General features: G+C 41.9%; 1 long non-coding RNA gene across 1 annotated transcript; it reads left to right on the top strand.

The window, feature by feature from the left end:
* The first annotated feature begins 1,938 nt into the window (after positions 1-1,938).
* LOC140913055 (uncharacterized) lies at positions 1,939-24,443 on the top strand. Its single transcript, XR_012159458.2, has 3 exons — positions 1,939-2,098; positions 12,868-12,960; positions 14,458-24,443. It is a non-coding gene; the product is annotated as an uncharacterized LOC140913055 (long non-coding RNA).
* Positions 24,444-25,444: the final 1,001 nt, after the last annotated feature.

The raw sequence follows: 25,444 nt of genomic DNA, 5'->3' as shown, positions 1-25,444 counted from the left end.
TCAACATGATTTTTATGGAAGAGATCTTGTCTACCTTGGTTTCATTCTGTGAGGGGATAATTGCATAGATACAATATACTGAGATTCTTAGACCTATGTAGTACCAGATGACACACTGATTAAAAATTAGCACTACACTATCAAACACACATTAAAAGGATTAAGAACTGACTGACAAATCTCAAATAGTTGTCAATGGGGAAACATCAGATGGGTCTGTTTCTAGTGGGGTTATGCAGGATCAGTACTAGGCCTGATCCACTAACACTTTCTTCAGTGATTTGGAAGTAAATATAAAATCAGTACATTTGCAGATGACAGTAGTAAACAATGTCAAGGACAGGGCCGTCATACCAAGGGATCTGGATTGCTTGGTAATCTGGACCTATTCAAGTAATGCATTTTAATATTGCCAAATACAAAATTGGATTCCTAGGAACAAGGAATGCAGACCACACCTACAGAATGGGGGCAAGTGAATATTGGAAAGTAGGGACTAAAAAGGATTTAGGAGTTATAGTAGACAAGCAACTTAACATAAGACCCCACTGCAATGCTGTGTTGAAAAGATTGAAGTTATTCTTGGATGTATAAATGGAAGTAGTGCGTAGGAAGATTTTATCTCTGTTTATGGCATGGATACTAGAATAGTGTGTACAGTTCTGATGTCTGCATTTTAAAAAGGGATGTTGGAAAAAAGGGTGAGAAGACAAGTGATCCTCAGGGCTAGAGAAAATGCTTTACAGTGAGAGACCAACCCATAATTCTGATGGTCTTACCAAAAAAGATTCAGGGGTGGCAGGGCTTGCTGGTGTAGAAATAGTTTCATGTGGAGAGCCTACTGTGTCCTAAAAATGGTCTTTTAACCTAATATAGAGTATAACAACAACCAATGGCTGGAAATTGAAACCAGACACCTTCCACTCAGAAACGAAGCACAAATGTTAAACAGTGAGGGTGATTAATCATGGGAACAAACTACCAAGGACAATAGTAGATTCAAAAGAATGGCCATATTGGGTCAGACCAATCATCCCTCTAGCCCAGTATCTTGTCTTCTGACAATGCCTGGTGGATGATGCGTCAGAGGCAATCTGGTCCTGGTGACTTATTACTATTTAATCAGTTTGTTCCAAAACCACCTCCACTGATGCCTCAATCTGAGAGGTTCCTCAGGTTTGTTAGTGACAAAGAATGACTGGTATACAAATCTCCCTTCCGTCCTCTGCAGTGAAGACCAAAGCAACAATTAATTTTGCTTTCCCGCAATTGCCTTACCTTCCATGAGTCCTCCCTTACCACCTTGATGGGCTAGTCGCCCCCTTGATGTTTATAGAAAAACTAAAAAAAAAATGGTCCTACTAGTTCAAATTCTTCATACTTTTTCACGGGGCTTGCTCGAGGTTTTTGCTCTTTTCTATTTTCCTCAGTAGCTGCCAGGCCGGCTCCGTGCTGTCTGTCACAGCTGCTAGGGAGGGGCAGGCGGTGCTAGTGGTACTACATGTTCCCTGGTACAACAGGCTCAAATCCCACGCCGGGAGATCAGCTCAGGCCTCCCTGGGCTGGCCCCACGTGCTCTAGGCAGCGTGGGCCTTTCCTAGTAAAACATCCCTGCGTGAGGGGAGGGGGGGGCGCCACAACCTGGGGCGCCTTCGGTAACGGCTGGGCCGCCTCCTGCCCTGCCCGCTCCAGGTCAGGGCTCACTCCGTCCGCGCCAGCTGGCTGGAATCGCAGTCACACGAACACACATTCAAACGTAAACGGCCGGTTTACATGTCGGTGAGGGGAGGTCTTATGCCACGGGGTAACCAATACTTTCGCAAAAGGGTGCTCCTCTCCTGGCCAATCAGAGGAGAGAGTTTTGCAGGCGGCCTCCAAGTAACTCCGACGGATGCCTCCACTGACCAATGCCTGTCGAAGGCGGAAGGATGACGATACGGTGCCTCATAGGTTGGCTCTCGAGTGGGCGGGACTGGAGGCGCCGGGCGCCTGAGCCCCCGACTGGGTGGCCGAGGTGAGCCGGGGAAGATGGCGGAGTGAGAGGAAGAGGCTGAGGGGAGAGGGCCGGCCGCGGCCTGGCGGCCTCGGCCAGGGGCAGGTAAACGGAGCGGGGAACGGCTGCCCGAGAAGCGAGACTGAGCCTGGGTAGTGGCGGGACCTCACCGCTCCCTGATTGGGCTGGGCCCGGGCATCTATGTACCCGCCTCCCCTTCCTGCTCCCTGATTGGGCTGGGCCTGGCCGTATACGAATTCCGGCTGGTACTCGCTCTGGTTAAGTACCGGCCCTCCCCCCACCCCCCTTAATCCCTAAGCCGGCTGGGCCTGGGCACGTAGGTCTTCGATGTCTCCCCTCCCCTCCCGCGCCGTGTGTGTGTTTGTGTGTATGGTATCCCCCTGATTGGGCTGGGTGCTGCCTCTTCACCATCTCCCCCCCCCCCCCCCCCCACGGGCCTGGCAGACGGTGTGTATTAGCGATGCTCCAAAACTGGAGCCGCAGAATTCTAGGGGGAGTGTTTAATTAGATTCCTCGTATCTGAATTTTACACACACACACGCTAGTTTACTCCAGTTGATAATGCTCCTCCCGAAGCTACCCGTCTGCTGTGGTTTGTATCGTCGTCTGTCTATCTTTGGGCTTATCACTGTTGTATTTAAATACTAATGTAGTTCAAGGGTTCGTAGAAAACCATAGCAGAAATAGTTTGGAGTGCTGGTTTAAAGGGTCCTGAATTCAAGTCTGTCTGAATGAGGAGAGCTCGAATACACCCTGAAGAAGTCTGAATAACTTCAGAGGCACTGGAAGTATGGATAACCCATAGCGATGCATTAGATATAGACTTGTTAGTACGCTGCAGCAGATGGTTAGAAGAACCGTTTCCTGCATAGTAAATCAGCTGTAATTTATGTTCAGAGAACAGCTGCAACTGTTGATGTGCATGGCAGAAAAATCAAAACACATAATTTGAATTTAGTCTATTCAGCTGGTGAAAAGAGTGCTGAATATTTCAGACTACAAAAATAGAGGCCTGAAAATTACGCTATTAAAAGATTGTATCTTTTATACACGAAGTCTGGATGTTAGTGGAATGCTGTTAAATTGATGACTTGACCTATTTTTTCTGCCTTTGTTTTCTGTGAGCATATTGCATTAGGTGAGGGGTGCACACAAGGGAATGGATTTCAGATGCTTAAAAATTCAAAATCAGGATTCACAAGCAATATTACAGGTTTCAGAGTAACAGCCGTGTTAGTCTGTATTTGCAAAAAGAAAAGGAGTACTTTTGGCACCTTAGAGACTAACCAATTTATTTGAGCATAAGCTTTCGTGAGCTACAGCTCACTTCATTGGATGCATACTGCGGAAAATACAGAAGACGTTTTTATACACACAAACTATGAAAAAATGGGGGAGGGGGGGAGAAAACCTGGATTTGTGCTGGAAATGGCCCACCTTGATTATCATACACATTGTAAGGAGAGTGATCACTTTAGATAAGCTATTACCAGCAGGAGAGTGGGGTGGGGGGAGAGAAAACCTTTTGTAGTGATAATCACCCATTTTTTCATGGTTTGTGCGTATAAAAACGTCTTCTGTATTTTCCACAGTATGCATCCGATGAAGTGAGCTATAGCTCACGAAAGCTTATGCTCAAATAAATTGTTTAGTCTCTAAGGTGCCACAAGTACTCCTTTTCTTTAAACAATATTACAGCAATAAAGGAGATTGTATGCACGGTGGAGAGAGGGAAATGTCAACAAGAAAATTGATTTCAGTTTCAAGTTTCCAAATGATTATTGAAGACAGCAAGCAGGAAAGTATTCTATAAACAATGGGAAAATTCACATAATACAATATTATTTAAAAACAGGCTTCCCCTTTTCCAGATTTGTAACTTGTAGCCAAGGTCAGTGTACTTACTAAATTATGCACCTAGGCCTTCTGGCTTCTTTGTTGCTCTGATGTAGTAGACTGGTACTAAACTAAAGAACTTTTTTCATAGAATCATAGGGTTAGAAGGGACCATGGGGTCATCTAGTCCAGTGTTTCTCAAACGTGGCCACCAGGGGCTTTTTCTTGCTGCCACAGCCTCCTGGGCAGTGGTGATTGGGGAAGGGTCAAAGCAGTCGCCCTTCCCCCAAGGCCACCAGCAGGGGTTGGGCCCTGTCCCGTCCCCCCCCTGGAGCCACAACTGCCAGAGGAGCAGGCAACCAGTGAGAGTTCCCGGGAACGTTGGTGCTCAGGCTTTGGGCTTCAGCCTGAGGGTGATGGTCTGCAGGGTGGCCGGCTCCAGGTCCTAGCTGCGGGGTCTAGGCTTTGACCCTGGCTACATGACAGCGGGCACCAGCCCCAGGCTCACCACCACTCCCCATTACCTCTGCCCCCCTCTGCCTCCTACCCACGTCCCCATCCAAAGTTTAGTTAGTTCCTTGGCTTGCCAGGGCTAAGAAAACTTTGTTGTGAAATTTGATATTTGTATGTTTGCTAATATCACTTTTCACAGCAGACTTAGTAGCTAGCTGAGAACTGTGAAAGGTGATATTATCAAACATACAAATATCACTTTTCACAGCAGTAGACTAACTAGCTAGCAAGCCTTTAAAAAAAAAAAAAAAGCAAAAGAAATAACAAAAAAGACAAGAACATGCACCTTATTTGAGTTTGTATTCTATTTAGGTCCAGTAAAGAATAGAGACAACTGTACATTATTTTTATTGTTGAGTCTGCAAAAAAAAAAAATCTACGTAAATAAATTATGATTTGGATGTGTATATATGCATATTTATTTATTTTTTCCTAAAGTTAATTAAGTATTTTAGGAAAAATTGTCAGAGCAGCCACCAGCAAGAGTTGGGGGCCACACTCTTGAGGTCCCCAAAAATATTGTTGTGATAACCCCGATCTAGTCTAACCCCCATCCATGACCGATGGCTATCCAACCTCCAGCAAAGGAGCTTCCACAATTTAATTTGGTAATGCTGTCATGAAATTTTCAGTTTGCTGTAGAATTTTATGTTGAAAATACATAACTACATTGTACTTGTCAGGAGGAAGGTAGAAGTCTTGGTGGGTAGGTAGAGGACATTTGGAGTTTTGGACACCTGTGGAAAACATGGCAGGATGTTTGAAATTAGATGCATGTTACTGATAAAATAATTATACTGTAGTTAAGTTTGAGTTAATTATTGTTTTAGGTTGTGTGCATATTCAGGAAGACTGCACTCACATTGATTCTCTCAGTTTGTATTAGGAAGATTTTCTTACCAGAAATCTTTCTTTTTCAAATTAAAGCTTAGATTCTGTTCTCTTTGATTCTGCAAGAGGTGGATATGTTGTTGGGATATTCCAGAATAAATATGGTCCTGCTTCTGACTAGAATTAACAGAATAATAAGAAGGCAAGTAACTCCCTTCTCCTTCACATGCATGCACTCACCACTTCCATTCAACCCATAATAGCAGTATGCACATTTAACATGAATTAATGGTGATATTTAGTTGCATTGGCTCCCCAAGAGCTGCAGAAAATAAAACCTAATAATCTTGTTCCCGTGGGCGAGGAGTGGGGGGACCGAGGGCCTGACTGTCCATGTTCTAAACTCCCCTGGCCAGCTGGGGCTAAAACTGCTGCCTGAGTTGCTGTTGAGCAATTTCCACATTCCTTTCCCTGTCTGGAGGATTTGTTTGAGGAACTCAGGAGATTATGTATGTCCAGCTGTCTACCTTCATAGGTCAACATAGTCTTTGAGAAGGAAAAATAAAAGGCGAGTTCTCTAAAACTTTTTTTCTGAACTTGCTTCTGTTTTATTTTTCCCCATTATTGCATGGAATGGTGTTCTGGCTTCTTTTTAAAACCTCTCTCTAGAATATAATAGCAAGACTGTGAAGGACATTCATTTCTGGACTGATTGTAAGCTCCTATTGGAGCATTTTGTGGCCAGGCTTCAAGTGCTTGAGATGTCATTAACTTCTTCAGCAAAAACGTGGAATCCTAGTTCAGATAGTGTTTTTTACAGGAACTTCCCCTTACTATGTGATTCCATATCTGTTTCCATTCCCCACTGATGTGAAAATCAAGATACTCCTCCTTACCTAATTGCCAGTAAAAATAAATAAATCCGCCGTTGGAAGTTAGTTGACATTTTTGTTGCTGAAAGGAATCCAATTTATGCTGCCAGAGAACACGGGAAAGAAAGAAGAAGCAAAGAACACAGAAGAAAATACTAGAAGCAATAAAAAAGCAGATCAATCAAGAAGCTGCCATTTTCAGTTGCTCAGTTTTCTGACCAAAACTGCATTTTAAATCAATACTTGTGATAGAAGAGGAGGATCTGAAGGAAAAATTAACTCTGGGGACCATTGCTTATGAAACCATTAGAGTCTTGCAGGTAGTGTAGCTCTCGTGTATATTCCCTCAAATCAAAAAACATGGTTAAAAAGCGGTTAAACTCCGATTGGCAATTTCCTGGAAAAAATTTCCTAGCTTAGGACAGGGTGCTGGTAAATACTGTCTTAAACTTGGTTTGAATTAGAAAAATAATTGTACCAGTTTCCAGCAGGTTCAGCAAACACAGAATGAATCTTTTGAAACTGTGGATACATCCATTAAAAATGGAGGAATAGGCTTGATCTGTCCACTACATCAAAGTTAGTCTTCTGCTACAGAATGCTGCCTGACCAAATGGACCTAGACTGGTAGTCTGTAACTTTGCATGCTTTTGATTGCTTAATGCTTCAAGCGTGCAACTCAGCATTATTGTCATTTTCATGTAATCAGCTGTTTTTTACTTTTGTTTTATATCGAAAACTGAAATATGTGATAACGTGTATAACTTCCTTGAGAAGATACAAAACCAAATTGCATACAGACATTCCAATATTTACATATATTTGTATTATGCCCACTGCAGTTTTGTTTTATTTGTATAACCCTAAATTAATTACAAATCTACTGCCTTATGTAACTACAGTTTGAATATGTAACTAAAACTAATTGAAATGAGGTGTGTGTTGACGAAACAGCAAATAGAAATAGAAAATGCCTTAAACTGGGACTAACTGGTTTTTCCCATGGTGGTAAAAACCACCTCTCATAAATACCATGCCATCCCTGGTTTAACTTGCTCAAATGACAATGCCACTAGTGCAACTGTGAAAAACAGGAAATTCCTAGTTAAGACCTTAGCAGTCTCTTGCAACCTATAACCTTGACTTTTGCCTTCTCCATACTTCCTTACCTACATCCATCACACATGACCTGAACAGTCCAGACCAGAGATGGATCCCACATTCCTGGCACATGAGTGAAGAAGTGCGGTCATGACAGTGGAGCTGCGGAGGGGTCCCTGCGGGGCTGGTGACCCCAATCCCTTTGGCACAAGGTGCAGGGGAGGCTGGGGTCCTGGTGGGGGGGAGCAGAACCCCCCTGTGGAGGACCATGAGTCCCTAGCCGTGGTTGAGGTCACTGTGTTGCTGAAATGGCTCCTACCCAGGATGGAGCCATTCAGCAGTGGGGTGGGCTCCTCTGTTATTGGGGACTATTCCTCCTCCTTGCAGTCTGAACTTGCAGTCCTGGCTGCGGGTCTCTGCTCCACTGGGCCAGGACCCGAAGCCTTGCCTGCAGGGATTAGGTGTCACTGGCCCCATCCACCCACCCACCCACTCACTCATTGGCCAAATGTTTGGGAGCCATCCTGGGCTAGAACTATTCAGCAGCAGGATGCTCTCCCCTGCAGCTGGAAGCTTGTCCTTCTCCTTGCAGCCCTAGCTGGGTGGTCTCTGATCCACTGAGCTAGGATGACCACAGCCTTTCCCGCATCTTGTGCCTGCAGGGATTGGGCACCACGTCCCTGCGGCCGTGCAGGGAGCCATCTGCACCTCCCACGTCATGAACACACTTCTGCCACGGGGGAGCTGCCAATCCCTGCAGGTACAAATTGTGGGGAAGGCTGTGGTCCTGGCAGAGCAGACCCCCCTGGCATTCCCTGATGGTGAGTGTGAGAGTGGGTCTGTAGCAGCGGGGCAGAGGGCTGCCTGCACTGTCGCAGGAGCCATTCAGCACCTTGTGACCTCACCCTCAGCTAGGGGAGTCCTTCTTCTTGCAGTCCTAGCAAGGGGTCTCTGCTCTGCCCTGCCAGGTCCACAGCCTCCCCCACACCTTATGCCTGCAAGGATCAGGTGTTACAGGCCCTAAGGCAGCACAGGGATTCCTCTGCACCTCATACTCCTGTGACACCAGGAGTGCAGAGGGCTTGTTTTTTCCATTGATTTCAGTGTCTGCTAAAATGGATGTTTACTGACAGTTATCAACTAAAATTAAATCCTGTGCAGCATACCTGCAAATTACTAACCTTATGACCAAACAATCCTCTTTTTGTAAGGAACAACATTGTCAAGGTTCCTTCTCCACTCTGAACGCTAGGGTACAGATGTGGGGACCTGCAGGAAAACCTCCTAAGCTTACTTTTACCAGCTTAGGTTAAAATTTCCCCAAGGTACAAACTATTTTACCCTTTGCCCTTGGACTTTTGCTGCCACCACCAAATGTCTAACACCGGTTACTGGGAAAGAGTTCGTTTGGAAACGTCTTTCCCCCCAAAATCCTCCCAAATCTTACCCCCTTTTTTCTGGGGAAGGTTTGATAAAAATCCTCACCAATTTGCATAGGTGACCACAGACCCAAACGCTTGGATCTTAAGAACAATGAAAAAAGCATTTAGTTTCTTAAAAGAAGAATTTGAATAGAAGAAAAGTAAAAAGAATCACCTCTGTAAAATCAGGATGGTAAATACCTTACGGGGTAATTAGATTCAAAACACAGAGAATCCCTCTAGGCAAAACCTTAAGTTACAAAAAGACACAAAAACAGGAATATCCATTCCATTCAGCACAGCTTATTTTCTCAGCCATTTAAAGAAATCATAATCTAATGCATATCTAGCTAGATTACTTGCTAAATTCTAAGACTCCATTCCTGTTCTGTCCCCGGCAAAAAACAACACATAGACAGACACAGACCCTTTGTTTCTCCCCCCCTCCAGCTTCGAAAGTATCTTCTCTCCTCATTGGTCATTGTGGTCAGGTGCCAGCTAGGTTATCCTAGCTTCTTAACCCTTTACAGGTGAAAGGGTTTTTCCTCTGGCCAGGAGGGATTTTAAAGGTGTTTACCCTTCCCTTTATATTTATGATAAACATTTTTAAGAAGTGTTCACTAATTTTAAATTTCATTCACTTGTGTCTGATTTTCAAAAGTTCAGAGCACCTGCATTTTCCTTTGATGTTCGTGTGATGAATGGTTCCACATCACCTCTGAAAATCAGGTGGAAAGGGTGTCAAGCTGAGCACTCTAAAAATTAAATATGAAGTTAGTGAATGTCTGAAAATTTTGCCCCTAGCAAATTGAGGCACATTACTAGTTGAGGCACTCATTTGCATGATGTAGTTATGAAAAAGCAGCAGCAGCAGATGAAATATTTAAAATTTGACTTATTTTAATGTGTAGTTCATTCACTTATAGTCTTGGGTCTTACTTTGCTCATTCTAACGTTGGTCGGAATCACTCTTCTTTATCAAATGAATTATTCTATGAAGGACTTCATGTTGTGTTCACATGCTCTCAAAATCTATTGTGTATTTAGTTATTGTAGTATGATTTGAGATTGTCAAATTCTGACCTTTCACAATGTGTAAATGTAAGGGCTAACCTAAGAGAATAGAGCTAGAAATCACAATAGAGCACAGTGGATTGTATCTTGGCTAAAGGTTCTGGTTCTTCTCTGCCTGTGAAAATGTTCCGCAGTGCAGGAGGAGGAGAATAAAAAGGATCAGAATGCTTTCGTGTGTATGTTGGGAGTGTTTTTTAATTGTGTAAGCTCTGTGTAATGAAGCAGCCCTGCTTACAGGTGATCCATCATTCTACCAGTTGGGTTGTCAGCATCACATTCTTGAGTCCTGACATTATTCCTTCCCCCTACAACTGTTTAGACAGGCAGTAAAGATGTATTTGTTTTATCAATCTGCAATAATTCCATTCACCTCAGTTTCTAAGGAAATGGAGTTGGACATATGTCTGTAGGAAAATCTCAGTCCCAGTGTGTTGAACAATTATCACCATAAAAAAAAAATTCTTACAGAACAAATCCAATTAAGAGCAGTGTGGGAAGTAGTGTATTGTACATCTAGTTCTCCAGGTGAGTTCTTCCGTGCATGGATTTACTGGTGTTCTTAATTAGGTATGGGTATGTAAATTTTAGGAGGATGAGGAGTACAGTGTTTACTCCTGGTGGCATTCTGTGCCAAAAAATTAAGTTCGCACAATATTTTAAAATTCTGCATATTTTATTTGTCAAAATAACACAATATAGTCACACCAAGTTTCAATTATTTTTGGTCACTTATTTCAAAATACCTGTCAGCAGGTATGTCTGTAACAATACAAACAACAACAAAAAAGATTCAGGAAATGTTTTTTGACAAATAGATTTCTTACTAGGCTTATTAATACAGCACTAATTTGGTATTAATACAGTAATAATTTGATAAGTTTTCAGAATGGAGAGAGGTAACTAGTAGTGTTCCCCAAGGGTCAGTCCTAGGACCAATCCTATTCAACTTACTCATAAATGATCTGGAGAAAGGGGTAAACAGTTAAGTGGCAAAGTTTGCAGACTATACTAAACTTCTCAAGATAGTTAAGACCAAAGCAGACTGTGAAGAACTTCAAAAAGATCTCACAAAACTAAGTGATTGGGCAACAAAATGGCAAATGAAATTTAATGTGGATAAATGTAAAGCAATGCACATCGGAAAAAATAACACCAACTATACATACAATATGATGGGGGCTAATTTAGCTACAACTAATCAGGAAAGAGATCTCGGAGTCATCGTGGATAGTTCTCTGAAGACATCCACGCAGTGTGCAGCATCAGTCAAAAACGAATGGGATGTTAGGAATCATTAAAAAAGGGATAGAGAATCAGATGGAGAATATCTTATTGCCCTTGTATAAATCCATGGTACGCCCACATCTTGAATACTGCGTACAGATGTGGTCTCCTCATCTCAAAAAAGATATACTGGCATTAGAAAAGGTTCAGAGAAGGGCAACTAAAATGATTAGGGGTTTGGAACAGGTCCCATATGAGGAGAGATTAAAGAGACTAGCACTTTTCATCTTGGAAAAGAGACTAAGGGGGAATATGATAGAGGTATATAAAATCATGAGTGGTGTGGAGAAAGTGAATAAGGAAAAGTTATTTACTTGTTCCCATAATATAAGAAGTAGGGGCCACCAAATGAAATTAATGGGCAGCAGGTTTAAAACAAATAAAAGGAAGTTCTTCACACAGCACACAGTCAACCTGTGGACCTCCTTGCCTGAGGAGGTTGTGAAGGCTAGGACTATAACAGGGTTTAAAAGAAAACTAGATAAATTCATGGAGGTTAAGTCCATTAATGGCTATTAGCCAGGATGGGTAAGGAATGGTGTCCCTAGCCTCTGTTTGTCAGAGGGTGGAGATGGATGGCAGGAGAGAGACCAGTTGATCATTACCTGTTAGGTTCACTCCCTCTGGGGCACCTGTCATTGACCACTGTTGGCAGACAGGATACTGGGCTGGATGGACCTTTGGTCTGACCCAGTATGGCCATTCTTATGTTCTTAATTCATTTAAACAACAATGCAGAACCATATTTCTCACACCCCTCAGAAGCAGAGCAAAGGCTTGGGGGAGTCAGAGGTAATGGAGGAGCTGAGGGAGAGGGAAGTAAATTGCTGGGAAGGAGCCTGGGTGTGAACTTGGAGGGCTGTTGAGTATGGGTGGAAAAAGTATGGAACCTTTTTTGGGGGTGTGTGTGTGTGGCAGGGATGGATTGTTAGGGAGCTTCCCCCATGCAGATCCTGGCTGACCCCTCGCCTCTCCCATTCAGTCAGACACATCTGCCCTTGTCCCCACGTGTCTCTGTGCCCTCACCCAGCCACTCCCCTGTCCCTGTGTAGCTCTTCACCCCGCCCCCCCGCCACATCCCCATGTGTCTTTGCACCACCCTAACCCCGTGGCCCTGTGCCTCCACTCCCATTCAGCCCCTGCCCCAGTCTGTCTTCCCTCACTAGCCCTTATGAGCCCCTGTCTGACGCACCTCTCCTGCCCCCCACAGCCCATCTCCTGACCTGGCCTGACAAGCGCTGTGAAGGCAGCTCTCTCTTCCCTCCCTGCAGGGAGCTGCAACTTTGTTCTGTCGCCACAGCGTCCCTGGTGGGCAAAAGGCGGAACTGTAGCAACATTTTGGCAGAAACTTTTTTCTGCTTGAAAAATTAGAAATCTGCGGGGCTCATTAAATATGCACACGTGCAGTAGTGTCAGATTCCCCCAGGAGTAAGTGTTGCACAAACTGACTAAAGTGAAAGATTTCACCAACTGATCTATTAAATAACATGCATATTCTTACCTCAGGGACAGAATGGTTTCTGAACAAAAACGTTTTGGAAATGTCTTGGGTAGGTGCTCTTCTCCCCAGAAGTGAGGGGGAAAGTTGATTTGCTCTCATTTAATCCATTGAAAACTAAACTTTAAAACCAGTGGCATTTTGCTACCATTTAGAATGAGGTATTTGTTGGGATGGATGAGCTCGTTCTAGGGTGGCTCAGTAGGCTTTTTCCTATCAGGGGAAGGAAAGACTAATTCATCTGTATAATAATTTATGGAGTAATATCATGATTCTTGCTTAACTAATTCCTGGAAGATAACCACTATTGCTCTTTTCCTGGTGTTTGTACCTTGCACAATGTCAGGATAACAGAAATTTTGTTCTTGCTTTGCTCTTTTGTTTGTTTTATTTATTTATTATCCATCTTGTTGTGCCAATCAGGTTCACTTATGTTCCATTTTGAGTGCCAATCAGCAAACTGAAAGGAAAGGCTCTTGGTGGAAAATGATGGCATGTGTGGCCATGAGGTTAAGGGTAGGTATAAACTATCTGTTTCTTTTTTGTTTCTGATTTTTTTTTTTTTTAAATCAGTCCAAGAGGGATTTGGCTTTCCTTGGCATGCTATAGGGGTACTGGACTATTACCACAGTGTCTGCTTGAACTGCTCCTGATAACTGAGCCTGATTTAATGATTTATTCCAACAAGAATAAATGCTAATTGCATTCTATTTTATGCTGACAGTCAAAATGTCAAATATTAAACAACTAATTTGAGGGTTTTGATTTCATTTTTGTCTCTTGCAATGCGGAAAGATGTTCTTGCCGTTAAGGCATAGGACAGGGAGTCAGGAAACACTGGATTCTCTTTCCAGGTCACCACAGACTTCTGGTGTGACATTAAGCAAGTCACTCACCCTCTCTGTCACAGTTACCCCATCTGTATAATGAGAATAATAAGACCTTCCTACTTATATGGGTATGATGATGTGAAATTTGCTAATATTTGTGAAGTGCTTTGAGCTCCTTGGTGAGAAAGTTAGAGGGATGTGTACAATAGCTGTGTTTTTCTGATCCACCAATATCCACCCACTCTTTCAATATGGGACCCTAAAATTGTTAACTAGGAGATTAATTTCAGCTACCTGCCAAGCAAGGAATGAAGGTGATCTAGAGCAGGGAGGTAGACATAGGCAAGAAAAGACCAGATAAAGGGGGAAGAGGATAATGGAGGAAGAATAAAAGCTGGTGTGTATATGAAATCTTCCCCCTTTCCCACATTGCAGCATAGAGAGGGTCATTGATGGACTTCCTGCCATAGAAGAGAAAAACGATCTCTTGGCACCAACATGGCTGTGCCCCTACACAGTTGCATCATCAGTTTAAAACAGAAGCTTCATTTCAAACTGCCACTATGATCAGATATGCCAAGAAAGTGCTACTGGTGCAGGAGCATAGGTGTAGTCACACTGGGATTCTCTATCTGGGAATGAAGAAAAGCAAGTGGGCACAGGAAAAGAAGCTAACTTGTGTGATCTTACAGCCACTATGAACACCTTTCTTCACTTGTGGTATTCATAGTCTTGTAGATTGTGATTAATTAGCTCCTGGTTTATGGTACCTGTTTGTTTTGAAAATTTGGCCAAAAAGACAATCAAGGTGCAATGTGTGTATTCTTTTCCTGGCACCACACTTCCCTTGCAACAGCATATTTCTGGGTCACAATTAAGAAATAATATAGTTACCTACCACATTCCCAACAGTGTGATACTTGTTGCTGGACACACTGCTTCTGTGTGAGCAAGTAAGTTTTTAGTTCAGTATATCTGTAGTGTTTACTTAGCCAGCCTAGAAACTTCTAAAGTTAGAACTCTAAGAACTTTAAGTCTCGCTATCATTGCAGTTTGTGCAACATCCTGATCTTGTATAAATTGAAATCAGATTTTGAAGAAGTGAACTTTTGAGCATTTTAATTTTGAGTTAATTTCATTCTGTTCTCTGTTATTCCTTCTGTTTTTCCTTTTGTGTTTTCAGGTCTGTTCCTGGCATCCCAGAGGAAGTTATCCTGTTACTTTTGCTTAGAAACTGATCATAGACAGTGAAAGGTGGATGCTCCACTACTAGTGAAGAAAAGTCTTTTCCTTATCTCCATGGCATGTAATGAGAAAAGATTCTTCTCTTTATGTTTCAACTTCTTAAACCACCATTTGATGTGTGGAGCCTGCACCAGCTGGCATCCGCCATAGGAGCACACAGCAAGCATTTTACCAACCCTTACAAGCGAGCAACAGAAATCATGTTTGATAGGTCCCTGAAGTGATGTCTTCAGAGTTTTTGAGCTCTGTTTTTGCACCCTAGAGAAGATTTTTACAGGCATGCTCTCACAGAAACCAGTCTTCTTGAATGGTATCTCCTTTCTATAATCTTAGGAGCGTAACGTCTTCTCCCACTGTGCCCTATTGGAGAACCAAGTAAATGGATAGTGCATCTGCATGTGATGCTGTGCCAAGCTGTTTCAACATATGTGAAAGGTTGCAGCAAGAGAACCAGAACAGATTTCCACCCTGAAATGAGGAACAAACTTAAAAAAAACAAAAAAAAACACAATCCTGGAAAATCCCTTAATGAGGATGTCCTAATCCAGAACAAAGAACTGACTTTGTAGATAAATGTCTCGATGTCACCTCATGAAGCAGCTAATGCGCAGAAACAAATACAGAATTACCTTGTATATCATGGATGGATGAATCCTCACATTCTGTGATCAAAAACATCTGCATGTGTAAATCCACATAACCAGTGAATGTGAGGAGCTTTCACCAGGAAAAGAAGTTGCTCTGCACTGTCTCTTTTGTAGCAAGCCCCTTCCCTAAGAAGGTGAATCTTTGAGAGCCTCCTAGTGCTAAAGTTGATCCTATAGTGTTGGGTTTACATTGTACCTCCAGTCTTCTTCAGCAGCAAAAGGAACAAAAAAACTGTCTATGATCCAAGAGATGGAACAGAACTTCTTTTTAATAAAGCAACTGACCTCTGGTGGGATGGGAGAGGCTACAAGGATAATGCTCCAGCTCATCCCCTCAACGTCCTGGATGCAGTTTATAACTTCTTCATACAGCTGATGGAGTTGGTTTTTAACTCTCCTTTGGCTACTGGAATACTGGGATGGGTACTCTTCCAGGGTGTAGGTGATGGGAGGTCTGATAGAGAAACAAGTTCAGAGAGAGCAGAAATGCTGAAGGAAGTGTGCTCTTTTTCTGGCTCCTCCTGTATCTCCTTCCCAAACTAAGGAGGAGATCATGGTTCTCACGTGTTTACACCAGAGTCTTTGTCTCCATCACTTGTGACTTACACGGGATGTTTTCTTTCCTTTTGAGATAGAAGCTTTATGTGGTTTAGTTGCTCGCTGCAGTGGTAGTCTGTGTGGTCAATGAGGTTTCTTGGTGGAAAGGCCATAATTGGTTTATCTGTTTTCTTCCACTTGAACCTGGACCACTTAGTAGTGCACCTTATTTCAAGCTTGTGTTAATGTGAATTTAGCAAATGTGATTTGCTGATTTTAAAACATATAATTTCAAATCTGGATAAAAAAAGGGGTATAGGCTCTGTTCATATTAATTTTTATTTTCTTTTAGAAAACCGCTGGAGAGAGCCAGGCAACCTAAAAATGGCTTTTTTAAAAAAAAACAAAACAAAAAAACCCAACAGCTGAAAGTCTACTTAACTCCTGGTGACAAGTAGCGAGAGCAACATTTTATGGCTGGTAGAGAAGGGAAGGGATTATAAAAGGATGGGGAAGAGAGAATCTCTAAAGAAACTTTTTCTTATATCTCTCTAATCTGTCTATCTAATCTATCTATTGTAGTGGAAGTTGAAGGAGAACAAATTCTGGAGTTGAACAAACCCATGCACTGGCTTTGGTCCTGCTCTTCACTCCTGGAAATAAAGTTGTGTAGAGCCACAGGGAACTTGTGTTGTGACAATAAGGTTTAATTACATTGTTTCCTGTTTTGTGCTCTCTTAGAGAGAAAATCAGACTCATTGGGTAGGGAATGTTGAGCTGTACATTTCATGTTGAAAATAATACAAGATGTAATGGCATCAGAATATAGTAAGCACCAATGCACCAGTCAGCTGTGTTTATCTGTTCACTTGGAGAAATAATTATATTCATCATGGGTAGGCAGTTGGGCTGGTTTCTTTTAAATACAGTGCAGTCCCTTGCCAAACAGAATTTGGATTTTTGAGCGTTAAAGACAACTGGAAAAATATGTTCCCTTTTAGAGCCTTCTCTTACTGAAGTCAGTGGGATTTAGAATTGATTTCAGTAGAGGCAGGATCAGGCCATTAGTGAGGGAAATATCTGCTGTCCATGTCACAGGTTTAAATGTGATTAGAAGGCATCCATTATGGCAAATGTTTGTTCTTAAGCCTGGTGAGTCTTCTTTTCGCCTTCCTGACTCCTATTTGTCTCCCTTCTGACATAACCACTTGCAGCTGTTTCTAGCACAGCCTCATAGCAAATTTGATATTGTTTCCCATATATTGTAAAAGGCAGAGAATGGACTCTGGAGAAGGTGGACACACTTTAGTCCACTTTGTCACATTGATAGGAATAATTGTCTCCAAGCTCTGCCTCATAGTGAGAAATGGAAACAAATGTTGACTTTCCCTGCCTGCCCCCTAACATGTAACCACTTGATTAATTTTTAAGATAAAATTATAATCCGGCTAATGTTCTGTGGCTGTCACAGGAGTAACTGCAGTTGTGCATGCCCAAAAGACCCCACTGCAGTATGCTTCCTGCCAGTTTCTTTATGAAACTGCTGTATTAGGCAATACTGCCTCAGCCTTTAGACTTTACTCTTTGCTCCGCTTCTGTTTCTCCATGTTGGCAAGAAATCTTCCCGTATGAAAGGTTAAACAAATAAATAAGGGGCATGTGCAATAGATATATATACATATATATATATATTTTAATACTTGTGGACAAAATGATGTTACAAGTTGTTTGAAAACAACAAAATCACCAATGTCTTCCATTTTGAGATGTGTATAGTTCCATAAGCATTAGTGCTTCGTAGCAAACTGTAGTGCCATGTTAGGATCAGTGCATGAGCCTAGTAGTATTTTTACAATTTCAGAGTGGCAAATTATTATTGACAATAATGTAACTAACAGTAGAAAGCAGACAGTAACAGATGTTATGAACGTGGTCTAAAGATGCAGTATCCTTCTTAGGCAGTGGTAGTGACAATGCTATCTTTGGAAATGGAGTTTTTAACTTGAGGGGCTTTGTGGAATAATAGCTGACTTTTTTGTTTTGTTTTTGGTAAAGTCTATCCAAGCTAAACAGTAGACTGTGAGCATCCAGACGAATCATCTCTTCGTCCATATAAGGTGAACTGCAAGACAAATCCAGGACACCCACCAAATTGACAGTGGTATTTGTTTCCTTTTAGTCTTAGTGAAACACCCTAAACTGTTCTTGCAGACTCTGTCTTCGTGTAGACCACTTCATTACTACCTATCCCATCCACCGTACAGAAGCTGAAGAGGCACTGTACGTGTTTTATAGGCAACTCTGCTACCTTCTCATATGAGTATAATTAATGAGTTCTGTTAACTGTTGAGCAGACTCACATTTTGCAGAAATAACTCTATTTAAAAAATGATATGCTAATGATCAACTTAATTAGTAAGACTAGTTAAATTATTAAATTCAAATTGCTGTATACAAGTTTTTTCAATTTTGTGCACTTAGCATCCTAAATTATAGATTGAGACTTCCAGTACTTTTCCTAGCTATCTGATTTCTTTTTTAACTGAGTGGCAATTTTCTCTCTCTCCACAATGCCTCTCCCTCTACCTTCTGAGAATGGAAAGCTGAGCTAGGTAAAATCCAAATGGTTTGTCACTAAGGATAAGATTTTGTCATGGAAGTCATAGATTCTGTGACTTTCAGAGACCTCTGTGACATTTTCCCTTCAGCTTCAGCCCTGTGCCTGGGGCATTGGGGCCAGAGCTGTCAGCCGGCGGGGGCTCCGAGACGCTGCGGGTGGCAGGAGCCCCACTGCTGTCAGCCATTGTGAGCAGTGGGGATCCCACATCTCCAAGCCATCATGAGCAGAGGGGCCTTGTAGCTGTCAGCCTGCTATGGACGGTGGGGGCCCCAGAGCTCTCAGTCACTGGCACTGGAGCCATCAGCCATTGCAGGCGGCAGGGGCCCTAGAGCTGTCAGCCATGGTGGGTGCTAGAGCTCCCCCTCCTCCAACTGCAGGGCTTGGGCTCTCATCCCCCCTGCGGAGCTTGGGCTTCAGTCATCCCCTGGTCAGTTTCCCGCATCCCCATTATTTTTAGTAAAAGTCAGAGACAGATCATGGGCTTCCCTGCATTTTTTTATTGCCTGCAACCTGTCCCTGACTTTTACTAAAAATAATCGTGACAAAATCTTAACTTTATTTATCACTTTCTCAAAAGGCCGTTTGGACTATTGAAGCAAGAGATGGAAATGACTCCCAACCCAGGTTTACAACAACCTGTGTATGATATCTGTCTGATTTCCTGGAATAGCTTTTTAATTGCTCTCACTATTGGTTTTCACCCACCTCTGTTTTAAAAATAACAGACTGCTGTCAGCTAAGAGAGGGTACTGCATCTTTTCTTGAGCCCTGCCTGTAAATGGCCACCTGGGAAAAATGGGTAGCTTGGGTTTCTGAGTTGATCTAGATTAATTAAATGGGCAAAATGTACTGAGATACAAAACCAGTGATTCTTGCAGAGTTAATTATGTAATAAAAAACAGAGTCTCTGCATATTCCGTCTCTCCATGTATATTGGGCAGGTGGGCTGTTTACAGTAGAGCTCTGGGGAACTGTGCTCAAAGCTAGTTCAGTTCTGAATAAAAGTAGCTATACCATTGAATCAAGTAGCTTAGTGCTTGGGGGAATCAATTGATAAAAAAATACCTCTGAAACTGGAATGCAAAAATAGCACAGTATGTAGGGGGAAATATCCCTGATGCAAACAAAGCCATAAAAAGATTTAATAAAACTAGAATTTTAGTAGCAATAACTGTTTTGCATGTAATAGTAACTAACTTGCATTAGCAAGATTGTACAGTAGAATAAGTGGTAATAACCAAATAAGTTTGTGGTCTGTGCTGCAGGGAGTTGCATGAAGAGAATAGTGTCTCTTTTCAAGAAGATGGAAGAATTCCTCTTTCTTTTGAGGGAATATGGCGCTTAAATACCATGGTGATGAGCCTGGTATAAAACCTGGATAGCTATAGGTCATGCGTCTGAATTGGTGCATGTAGGGGAAGAGTGGGCAGTTGTGTATGAGTGGCTGGTTTCCCTGTTGCTTGTTTTGTAGTGTAGCATGTGCAGTGCCTCTGAGAGGAAAGTGCTGAGATACAAAGAAGACCCGTTTCCCACAGTTGGAAAGCATGATTTAAAGCTTTTATTGCAGAGAGGGGTTTTTGTTTTTTGTAAAAATAAACTAAGTAGAGATATGACAGGTCCTAAAAAGAAAGTATTGTCAAATGTTGACATATCAAATGTTTCTTCTGCAGGGACAGAATTGCAGGATTTATTTCTTTCAAAAGACTGTCCTCCTTCCTCTTTTAAAATTTTAAGTACAAACCGGCCATACGCTTCCATTTAAGATTAAAACTTTTCTGTTCACCCTTTGAGTTTTGCAAAGCCAATTGCAGTAGATTCTCTGGTAAGGCAGAGGAGAACTGATCTGCTGCTGTGGTCTTTGTCCCTGGCAACTATTAGAGGGGCACTCAAAAGAGCCCATGGAGTTTTAAAATACAACCCACAGCTGACCTTGTCTTCAATACAGAAGCGTAGCCTGCAGAGAATATACAGCTCGGCATGCCATATTCTGTCCTGAATTGAATTATTAAACCAAAGTGTGTATTGATCCATGTGGTGGCTTAATCTCTTTGATCAGGGTGGGATATTGCATGCTACCATCTGTAGTGTGTGAGAGTGGCTGAACTTTGCTTCATTATTTAGTAAACTAGGTGGGGCCATTTGTCCCTTGGCAAGTCAATAACATGAGTCTCTGTTGGGGCAAAATGTGGGCACCCCTAATCTAATGTAACCAAGATGGATGTATGGATAAGTAGTTAAGTGTTGGCAAGTAGGGCATATCCAATAGTAGTCTTGCACATGAAAACCTGTGATCTAAAAGATGGTGATTTGAAATAAATTCCAACCACTAAATTATTATTAAAACAGGAAACATACCAAGAAGAGACCTTAACTTGATCATGTCCTAGGCATACTAGATGGTATTAGACCAGCCTTATACAATTACGAAAATCTACTTGCCAGTCTTTTACCATAATAATGAAAACACTATCTTGCTCATATCTCCAGAATATGTACTTTTCCTAGCTGAGTAGAGTTTTGCAAGACTGTGTTACACAGTTACAATGAAAACTTGAAGGCTATCTATCTGCTTGTTGCTGCCATTGCAGACTTTCTGGTGAACTATTCTCCAGGGGTGACTAAATTTCCAAAGACAGCTCACAGCAGCAATGTCAGAGATTCTGCTGCCCTGGGGCCACTGACCTGTGGTATAATTTTTTTTTTTTCCCCTCCCAAGCCCTTGATTTCCTTGCTTGCAAAACAAAGCAGAAAGTTCAGATAATGTGATGGTTTTCAAGTAGTGGCATGCTAATACTAGGTCTAAGCAATGCTAAGTCTAGATCATAAGTGTGTGGACTGTGCAGAAACCTGTGATCTGCTTTCTTGCTCATTGGTGCTGCTGGAGAAGTTCTAGCCAGTACCTATCCTGTGAATTACAGCTCTTGCTCGATACAGCTGGCTGTTACAGACCTTCTCAGCACTAAGAAATCCTTGTGGCAAGTTTTTGGGAATAGAGAGCTGTGACAAGCTTCAGGAAAATGATATTTTAAACAGGGCTTCGCTACGAGCTCTGCTGTGAAGGTTATTTTCTGGGTTTTATGGAAGTACTCCTCAGTAATAATGGGAGAACAGAACCTTTCCTGAGGAAGTTTGTCAGTGCTCTTAGAGACCCCTTTTTTCCTTGCACTGCAGTGACCATCCTTTCAGCTGTGAATGGAGACTAGCTGAGATTGCCTTCCAAGCCCATTTGTACAGCTTTTTACTTGCGCCGGAGGGCTATATGTTGGGCAATTCAAGGTGTAGCCTTTCCTCCCAAAGGTTCAGCATGTTGCCTTCACAACTGGCCAGGCTAAGGCACGAAGGGCCAGCAGCGGAACCTGGGCGTCTCACACAGCAGTGCAGAATGCTACCTATGGACACCCACCCCCACCACCCCCATTTTCCTTCAGTCTGCTTTGCACTTTTTCCTGAAGTTTGACTTTAGAATAATGTGTATACATGTGCAGCATAAATAAAGGATATGTCTGGCACTAAACCTACGTACCAAGCAGTCACAGTATACTCAAATTCTCTAAGGCTTACCTTTTATCTTTACTGTCAGATGTTCTAACTTGCTGTAGCATGTCCTGTGTAAATTCTGTTTTCCCTCCGAACTGAATGTGTGTTTGCAGAGCAACTAAAAGAATGTTCATTTGTGAAGCCCTAGGCACAAAGACCTGCATGGACAAACTGAGGAAGAGTGGCACAGGCCCACAAATCAAGTCTTATAGAGCTAGTATTCTAATTATGCATGATTCAAAATGTCTAGTGTTACATAGTTATTACCAGTAAATTCAGATATGCATTTATTCATAATGAAGCAATAGGAACTAATATACCAATAGCTTGAACTTACTGCTTTGATTCTCAAATTTTGTTTTTAAAGAATGCACTGCCTCTGTAGAGAAAGGGGCAGATTATACAGATAGGGACAGAAGCATGGCACCAAAACTGCATATCAGGAACGAGGATCAGCAGAACTCGCCTTTTTAACCTCTTGCCTGGTTCACATTAGTGCCCTGAGCATGTAAAAAACAGGGCATGAACTAAGCATGTTTAGTGGCGAGATGAGGTTTCTCAGCTGCTGCAATTGTAGCAAACAGAAAGGTGCAGAGTTTCCCAGGGTGTGGGGAGGGCAACAGGTGAAATCCAAGTTGGATAACATAAAACTGACTCATAGTAAACTGAGTGTAGGAATTGCCTGACAATAGGTGAAAGAGGTCTTGGCCTAGTGAGGTAAATTCTTTGCAAGGGGTTGAAATCAATAAGCACAGTCCACATATTTCAGGTGTTGAATAGCTTTTTAATAGTATTTTCAGGTAACTCGTTAGCCACATAGGCCGCTGTACTGAAGCATACTGGTATGAACCAGCAGTAATGGCAACTTTTAGGAATGAACATGAAATTTTTGACAAAACTTGTGTTTTTATTTTGTTGAGCTCTGTGACTAAAACTTTGAAAAAGTTATAAAATGAGATTTGCTCAATGAGCGTCCTGACCTCTAGCAACATAGGTGACAATGTTTTGTTCTTAATTTAACTGATTAAAAAAAATAGTAATTTTGACATGAGAGAACTAATGGAAATCAGGTGCCATCTATTTGTTTGCAAACTTTCACTATGTTTTCTGCAAAGAATATTTCTTGAGCCACTTTGTGGGTGTTTGGGGAAAATTGCTGCTGAGAATGTAAAAAAAAAAAAAAGTTATATCTGTAGCAGAGCACAAGAACTAATGCTGCTTTTCCTAGTGTAGAGCATGTAAACTCAGAAGCTCTCAGACTTGAGACAAGTAGCCTTTGAGATTCATTACTTCTATCTTATTATGGCTACATCTAACTTTGCAGGGGGGACCTAGTTTATGTGGAAATTCCTCTGTCAGAAATTCCCACCTCTTTCTTTGAAGAAAGAAGATGGGGCAAGAGGAAGGGTTTATGGGTCAAGTTAACTGCTGTCTACATTCTTAGCCAGTGTAATACAAGCACACCCACAATGCTGGCTTGGTGTGGGGGGCTATATATTTTTTGCTCATTGTTGTTCTTTCTTTAGATGTACAGTCGTTGCAAAATGAAAAAGGGAATATTAAGATTTAATCTGTGATTGACTGTATTTTATAGTATCAGAATATGGTTGAAATTTTTCCTTTGGGCCAACTTCTGTAGGCAAAAAGGAATGGTTAAAACATGTTTAGCCCAAGTGGTCAAGCATGCCACTAAAACCCTACTGGACATCCTTCAGGACTACTCTTCAGTTTAAAATCCTGCATTAGTACCTTTTTTTTTTTTTTTTTTTTTTTTTCAAATAAGGCCTGGTCTGCATTTAAAATTTAGGTCAACACAGTAACTACACTCAGAAAAATCTCCACCCCTGAATGTTGCAGCTATGCTGACATAAACCCCCTATGGCTAGGTACACAAAGAGTGATAGTAGCTAGGTTAAGAATTCAAGTTGGTGGAGTTACTACAGTGACAGAGAAACTTCTTCCATCGCTGTAATGTACACTACTGCTGTGCCACTGTACTATTTGGAGTGTAGACATTGCCTGAGGGGTAAGCAGTTAGTATATTTACAAGTACACACTTATTTTCCTTCTAAAAAAAAAAGAAATAAGACTTCATTGTAAGTAAACTCTTTGTGAGGAGCATGGTGGAAGAGCAGAGGAGAAATTTTGAAGGTGGTTTTCAGCTCTAACATAGGAAGGGGATTGAGTAGATGCCTTTTTTAAAAAAAATTGTCCTTAAGTTTGGAAACTAGGCTAGAGAATACTTCCTATACTGAACTTCTGATAGTATGATCACATATTCATTGTACTCAATAGACCATGCACAGGAAAGATTAGTGAAGGAATTTAGTGGTAACACTGGAAACCATTTATTCCATCGCACTGTGTTTTATGTGGTAATACTAAAAATTTCTCCCTGTATATAGTTGACGTTTTCCAAAAGGCAGCTTGCTTTTATATCTATGCATCTTTGGGGATTTGAAGAAAAGACTTTATTCTTTTGACACTGTAAAGAGGAACTGTTTAAAAATGAACTTGGAAACTCTGCACCTGTATACAATTTTTTTTAGCAATAAAGCAGCACGGGCTGAGAATGCACTGAAACCTCATTGTGTGTCATTTGTTAGGAAAAAAGACAAGCTAGAAGGTAGCCATGTTGTTTCAGGTGGAACTGGTAGTTCTGCCTGTTAAGGTTACCCAACCCTTCTCATTATAAGACCTTGTTTTCAGAGTTATACACTACTTTGCCAAAACTTTAATGTGCCTCAGGCTGAATTATTTTGGAAAACTTCAGCCAAAATGATTCAGCCATTTACAAAAACACAGCTAGGGAAATGTACATTGTTTTACATACATTTAAAAAATGTCTGACTTTTTCTTTGAAAATCTCTAGCACCCTATTTAGCAAGTGGCTTTTGTGTCAGGGATGTGCCTTTTGCCATTCCTGAACAAATTTGGACAGATTTTCATAAGTTAAATCCATTGTGAAAAATCGCAGTTTGCTCAGTTTCAGTAGATTTTAGCAGCTACATCCTCTGAAGATTCAGTCCACTAACTCTGCAGTTGTAGCTTCAGACTGCATTGGGTAATGCTGTACTCACAACATGCACACACACCCATCCCCAAAGCAGTGCATAGGAGGAAGTTGCCTGATTTGAATGCAGAGGGAACAAAAGTTCAGTGTGATTGGGACAGGTAGCCTGAAGAGAGGAGGACAGAAACTAGGACTGAAGAGGGAGAGGGAAATTGAAAGTGGGAGTTGGAGTGGTAAGGGAGAATGGAACTGGAGATCAGTGTAGTTGGGGGAAAAAATTATATAAGGAACTAGCATGTATATGTGGCAGAAGTGGAACTGTTTGGACAAGGAGACTGGGGCAATGATTGGAGGTGATGGGCAGACTGGGAATGGCTAAGTAAGGAAGATGGGAGTGGGATTAGGAGCAGGGAAGAGACAGAACTGGGACACAGAAGGGGTGGAAAGGAGCCTGTGACCATTAGAAAACACTCCCCTCCAGAGTCAGAAATGGAACCCAAAATTGCTTTCATCAGCTGTCAGCAAACATCTTGGAAACCCATTGGCTGAGTGTCCAGTCCCCATCTAGCAC

This window comes from Lepidochelys kempii, chromosome 6 (assembly GCF_965140285.1).
Source record: "Lepidochelys kempii isolate rLepKem1 chromosome 6, rLepKem1.hap1, whole genome shotgun sequence".
Classification (NCBI taxonomy): domain Eukaryota; kingdom Metazoa; phylum Chordata; order Testudines; family Cheloniidae; genus Lepidochelys; species Lepidochelys kempii.
Note: the sequence above shows the minus strand (reverse complement) of the source record. Positions and strands in the feature narration are given on the sequence as shown.